The sequence below is a fragment of the Tursiops truncatus genome, chromosome 2 (genome assembly GCF_011762595.2).
Source record: "Tursiops truncatus isolate mTurTru1 chromosome 2, mTurTru1.mat.Y, whole genome shotgun sequence".
Lineage (NCBI taxonomy): Eukaryota > Metazoa > Chordata > Mammalia > Artiodactyla > Delphinidae > Tursiops > Tursiops truncatus.
The window spans coordinates 12,195,619-12,201,618 of NC_047035.1; the positions used below are offsets into that span (position 1 = coordinate 12,195,619).

The 6,000-nt window shown below is 43.9% G+C and overlaps 1 pseudogene; it reads right to left on the reverse strand.

Annotated features, from left to right (window-relative positions):
* Window positions 1-3,351: 3,351 nt before the first annotated feature.
* On the reverse strand, window positions 3,352-3,797 carry LOC101339066 (NADH dehydrogenase [ubiquinone] 1 beta subcomplex subunit 4 pseudogene; annotated as a pseudogene).
* Between the last annotated feature and the right edge of the window lie 2,203 nt (window positions 3,798-6,000).

The following is a 6,000-nucleotide window of genomic DNA, read 5'->3' on the forward strand; positions in this document are numbered from 1 at the left end:
AAATGAAATGGAAAAGGCCGGGCTTGCCCTTGTGTAGAACAGCTCAGGATTCTGTTTTGTTTGTAGAGCAGCCTTACCATCGAGGATCTCCCTCTATATGGGTGACCTCTACCAAGCCTACCTGCCGGTGACAAAAAGGGCACTTTTCATATGTTTGAAGAATTTTCTTCTTATTGACCAGGCTGTACAAGGATTGCTATTTATCAATAACAAATAAAAGACCACAGAACAGTGTTAAATGGGCATTTGGAAAGCTAGCCAAGAGCCCTTGGCATTGTATTTTCACCAAAGGAAAAAGTTAAAGCGATAATATACTATTGTCCCGCCGTAAGACAGCATTTGGGTCACATTGGTTAAAGTGTCTCTAATGAACAAAATGGCATCTTACTATACATGCACCCCAATGTTCATTGCAGCACATTTACCATAGCCAAGACATAGAAGCAACCTAAATGCCCACTGATAAATGAACGTATAAAAAAGATGTAGTATATTTATACAATGGAATATTACTCAGCCATAAAAAATGAAATAATGCCATTTGCAGCAACACAGATGGACCTGGAGATTATCATACTAAGTGAAGAAAGCCAGGCAGAGAAAGACAAATATTTTATGATATCACTTATATGTGGAATCTAAAAAAATAATACAAATGAACTTATCTACAAGACAGAATTAGACCCAGAGACATAGAAAACAAAATTATGGTTACCAAAGGGGAAAGGGGGGGAGGATAAATTAGGAGTTTGGGATAAACATATGCATACCACTATATATAAAATAGATAACCAACAAGGATCTACTGTATAGCACAGGGAACTATACTCAATATGTTGCAATAACCTGTAAGGGAAAAGAATCTGAAAAAGAATATATATATCAATATATATATACATATATATGTGTGTGTATATATGTATATATATGCATATGTGTATAACTGAATCACTTTGCTGTACACCTGAAACTAACACAACATTATAAATCAACTATACTTTAATTTAAAAAACTTATCGAAGCTTAAAAAATGGCATCTTATTACTAGGATTTAGTATTTTCCTAAAACTTTTGTCCATGGAGCTCATGTAGGGCTGGCAAAAATAGACATTTCTGAATCCAAAACCGGCCAAAGGAGTCATCAAGTGTCTGTCTTGAAACATTTAGCCAGCTCTTTAATAGAACGTTTCTTTGACATCTTTCACCTGCTCTCAGTTAATAGTTAGAACCTTGGAATAATTTCACATGCACAAATGGATTCCTTTTATCTGACAGTTTAAAAAGCAATTCATTTGAAATTGTACTTTTTGCTTCATTTAAATACTGCCCGTTACCAAATAGCCTTTGCTGCAGCTCTAATGACTCACCCGGCAGAAGAGAGAATTGGATTTTATGTACCTTTCAGATTCAAAGCATCCAGGAGCATTTCCTAAGCAAGGCCATGGAGACGAGTGGAAAGCGCATTTCGGGGTTTATCTTAGCCTAGTTGTGGCTTCAGTGACATTGGATTCTGAGTATTTTCTGTGATGTGACATAGTAGGAGACTGTCCACATGACCAGTTTTCAATATTTTGATAGGAAGGCTCAGTCTGTGGAGATAGGTACACTACATGTTTTCTTAAGTATTCATTCCTATGACATGAAGAGCCTCACCATTTAATTCATCTTCTTACTCGGTTTTTTTCGAGTTTACTTAAACGACCTTCTCCATGAATTGTAATTCCTCCTGCTGTGTCTTCCAGATAGCTGTATCAGTTGGCACCAACTAGGGCAGCAGTTCTCAAACTTGACCATGCTTTAGAATCCCCTGGAGGGCTTCTTAAAACTCAGATTGCTAAGCCCCACCCCAGGGTTTCAGCTTCAGTAAGTCCGGGGTGGGGCCTGAGAATTTGTATTTCTAACAAGTTCCCAGGTGAAGCTGATACTACTGGTCCAGGAGTCACATTTTGAGAACCACTGGGCTAGGTTATGCTGTGGTAACCACAAAAAAACAGTAAAACAACAAAAGTTTGCTTCAGGGTAGCAGAATATTCGACTCCAAAACGTGCTACTTTGGCATAAGGATTATTTTGAGCTGAAGGCAAATAAGAAGAAGCAAATACAAGAAAAACGTCCCCTATTTGCCTAAATGCAGGAAATAAATCTGTAGAGATTATTCCCCTCTGCTCTGTGCCAGGAAGGACAGAAGTTAATCACTGGTGACAACTCTAGATCCTTATCAGGGACAGCACCAGAGGAATCTATCTACAAACTTTGCTAAAACTCGCCCTTATCCGCCATTGATCTCCCTTTATATTTGCCTTCTCACAATTTGCCACCCGTGGAAGCGCAAAGTCTTTTTCCTTTGTCTTCTCACCTTCTCTAAAGATGTACTTTTACTTTGTTAAAATGCTATATAAGCCCAAATTCTTCCCACCCCTTTGAATTATTCATTACTGGGTAATCCCATGTGTATGCACAAGGCACAGGTGAATAAACTTCTGTTTGGTTTTCTCTTGTTAATCTGTCCTTTGTTGGTCTAATTTACAAGGCCCCAGCCAATGAACCTAAGATAGATGGAGGGAAAATAGTTTTCCTCCCCTCCATTTCTTGTCTATCAAGAGGTGTGTCTTGAGAGAAGTTACTCACGTTCTTAGGAACAGCCACAGTCTCAGATATTGCTGCTCGCCATGCAAGAGGGAGGAGAGCCCACTGGAGGGTCTTGAGCTGGCAGCTGAGGACCCTGGGCTCTGCGCACCGCTGCTCACCACTCATTGGCCAAAGCCAGGCACGTGGCCCCAGCAACATGGGCAGGTCTGGAAGTGCGCTTCTTCCACTGCAGGCTGAACTCTGCACTCTGCAGTGGGCAACCCCCATGACAAGCACACCAGGGCAAACCTCATCCCACTTCCTTGCTTTCTGGGACCTTTCTTGGCCACCCCTTCCCCCTCCCTGGTAGAGTTGGTCCAGCTTGTTCCAAAGCCCCTGACGTGCATCTCCGTTATAGCAATTACATCACGTGGTCTTGTGAAATGGGAGAGAGTATCTGTCTCCTCCTGGCCAGTGAGGACCTCAAGGACCTGCTGTCTTTTCTGCAGCTCTGAAACACAGTGCGCAGCACATTAGGTGCTTAATAAATGACGTATATATAGAATGAATGAATAAACACATTTTGGTTACAATGTGAAGAAGGTAAAAAATACTTGTCCCTGTTAGGAGGTGCCCCCTCTCACCATCACTTCAGCACCACCCCAAGGTCCCATTCATCTTCACTGTCAAGGTTACCAGTGACCTGTGGAGACATCTCAGCAGAACTGGACACTCTTGAACATACCCTTCTTTTTTTTTTGTAATATTAAGAAAGACAAACTTTGTAATGATTAATAGATTCATTTAAACAACAGTACATATAGTCATCATTGCCAGACTTAATATGAGATGTTAAATGTTTGATCCAATTTTCCTTCCCGGATAAGTTTTTCTTTCCTATCTCTGTCGGTTTTGAAAACATAATACCAGAAGAGGAGGGGCCCAATTCCAAACAGAGCTCCTAAAAGTGAGGTCTTGGGAGTGGGTCTGAAATTGGGATAGATATTTGCTGGTCTTGCATAGGTCCAACGAATCAATGCAGGATCTTCGATGACCCCATGACGGCTGGGGTCGTTGTACTGAAGCAGGTACTCGCATTTAAGCCGGGATCTTATGGCCAAACACTCAGCTTGTGCCTTCCGAGTTTCCAGAGATATGTCGTATTCAGCTGGGTCGAGGGTAGTGGGCAGGGTCGCCAGGTGCGACGGCTTGTACTTGGGGAACGACATCTTGGCGACCCGGCGCACAACTGCGCCTAAACACACCCTTCTTAAAACAGTCACATCCTTAACTTTTTTAACAGTGTGTGCTTATGGTTTTTCTCTTCCTTCTCCAACCGGCTCTTCCCTCGGCCCTCTGTGCCTCTATTCTAGGCCCTCTTTTCTTCTCTCTTTACACCCCTCTTCCCAGGAGAGCTCATCAATTCTCTGGCTGGAGTTATTTGCTCTCCGCTGCTGACTCGTAAGTGTGTATCTGGAAATGGAGTCTTTTCGGGAATTCTGACCCCCACGTCAGGAATCTGAGGCTGATCCTCGTCTTCCTGCCTCTCCCCCACTTCCTTCCAGTCTATCGTCACTCAGGCCTCAGGTTTGTCCCCTTATTGCCATCCTCATTATCACCTGTGGCTCCATGCCTCACCTGCACCCTTCGGCAGCCTTCTTAACTAGTGTCTGTAACCCCAGTCTTTCCATCACATTCCTTCCTCCAACCAGCAGCTAGGGTAAAAGGGAAAATCCGGTCATGTCCCTTCCTCCCATAAAAGCTTCAGAGACTCCCTGCTGCTCTCAAGCTAGACTTCCAGCTCCCGAGCTTGACATATAAGATCCTGCGTGATCTAATCAGTACTTTCACCATTGGCTGCACATTCAAGTTGCCTGGGGAGCTTTTAAACCACCTGGGGGCAAGAACTGGGCATTGGTATTTTATCCAAGCTGCAGCCAAGTGTGTTCTCTCTACCCTGCTCCCGACCCTCCCAGCTCCTCCAGCCCAATCTTTCATTATTCCCTTCCTTTCACTCCAGGCTCCAGCCACTCAGAATCTCTTTTAGGCTCTTTCTTGCTCTTCAGAGGTGACCCTTGCTTCATTTTCCTTGAACAGTCTTCCCACCTCCAAAGCCCCCTTTGTCTGGTGGTATGGACTGAATGTTTGTGTCCCTACAGAATTCACATGTTGAAACCTACTGTCAAATGTGATGGTGTTAGGAGGTGGGGCCTTTGGGAGGTGATTAGGTCATGAGGGTGGGGCCCTCATGGATGGGATTAGCACCCTTATAAAAGGGACCCCCCCAGAGAGCTCCATCTCCCCTTGTGAGGACACAGCAAGAAGACAGCCATCTATGAACCAGGAAGTGGATCCCATCAGACGCTGAATCTGGTGGCACCATGATCTTGGACTTTCCAGCCTTCAGAACTCTGAGAAATAAATTTCCGTTGTTTATAAGCCACCCAGTCTGGGTATTTGTGTTATAGCAGCCTGAACTAAGACACCTGGCTAACTCTTTCTGTTGCTTCCAATATTAAAGGAGATATCATTTCCTCTGGGAAGCCTTCCAGGAGCACAGAAGTCTGAGTTAAGAGCCCCCTCTTCTATATTTTCATGGTGGCTTGTACTTCTATCAAATAATTCATCATGCTGTATTGTAATTGCCTATTTCCTTGTGTATAGTTTCCAGCAGACTCTAAGCTCTGTGGGGACAGGAACCATGTCTCCCCTGCCCACATCTCCCCTCACTGGATTTAGCAGGTCCTCAGCAAATACTTACGGAAGGAAGGGACAAGCATACCTGTTCCACATTCAGCAAATAGGGCTTGATCTGTTAGGTTTCTCCCACTGGCATCTGCCGTATGCAGTGTGTTCACCATCTTGTGTCTTTTGGTCCCCATAGTAGCCCTGGGGAACAGGCAGAGCCAGAATTAGCATCTGCATTTTACGGACGCTTCAGGAAGCTGAGGCTCCTGACAGTTACGTGGCCCACTTGAGTTTGCAAAGGAATTAGAGGTACAGCTAGGATTTGAACCTGGTCTTCTGCCCCTTAGCCATACCCTTCACCAGCCACACCATGCTACAGCTACTCGTTCTGACAGGTGTGCTAACTAGCTCTTTGGGTAGAGATAAAAGGCTATATATGATATCCCTGTTTCCTTCCTGGTCATCTCCTGGTTACTGACTGATGGTGGGAACTCTCATCCAAGGCCAACTAGCAGAGGAAAGGTGCTCAAACAGGCTGAGCCTGGGGCTTCCCTGACATCAAGTTATGCAGCTGCTCTATGTTTTGTAAATCTGATTCTCAGATTTCTTGGATTTAAACAAGGGAATGACCCATCCCTTTGCTCACCATGTATTGAACACCTAACTGTAGAGCACTTTACCCTTATATAACTTACCACACCATAAGCCTATGAAGAATGTTATCAGTTAAAGACTAACCTACTG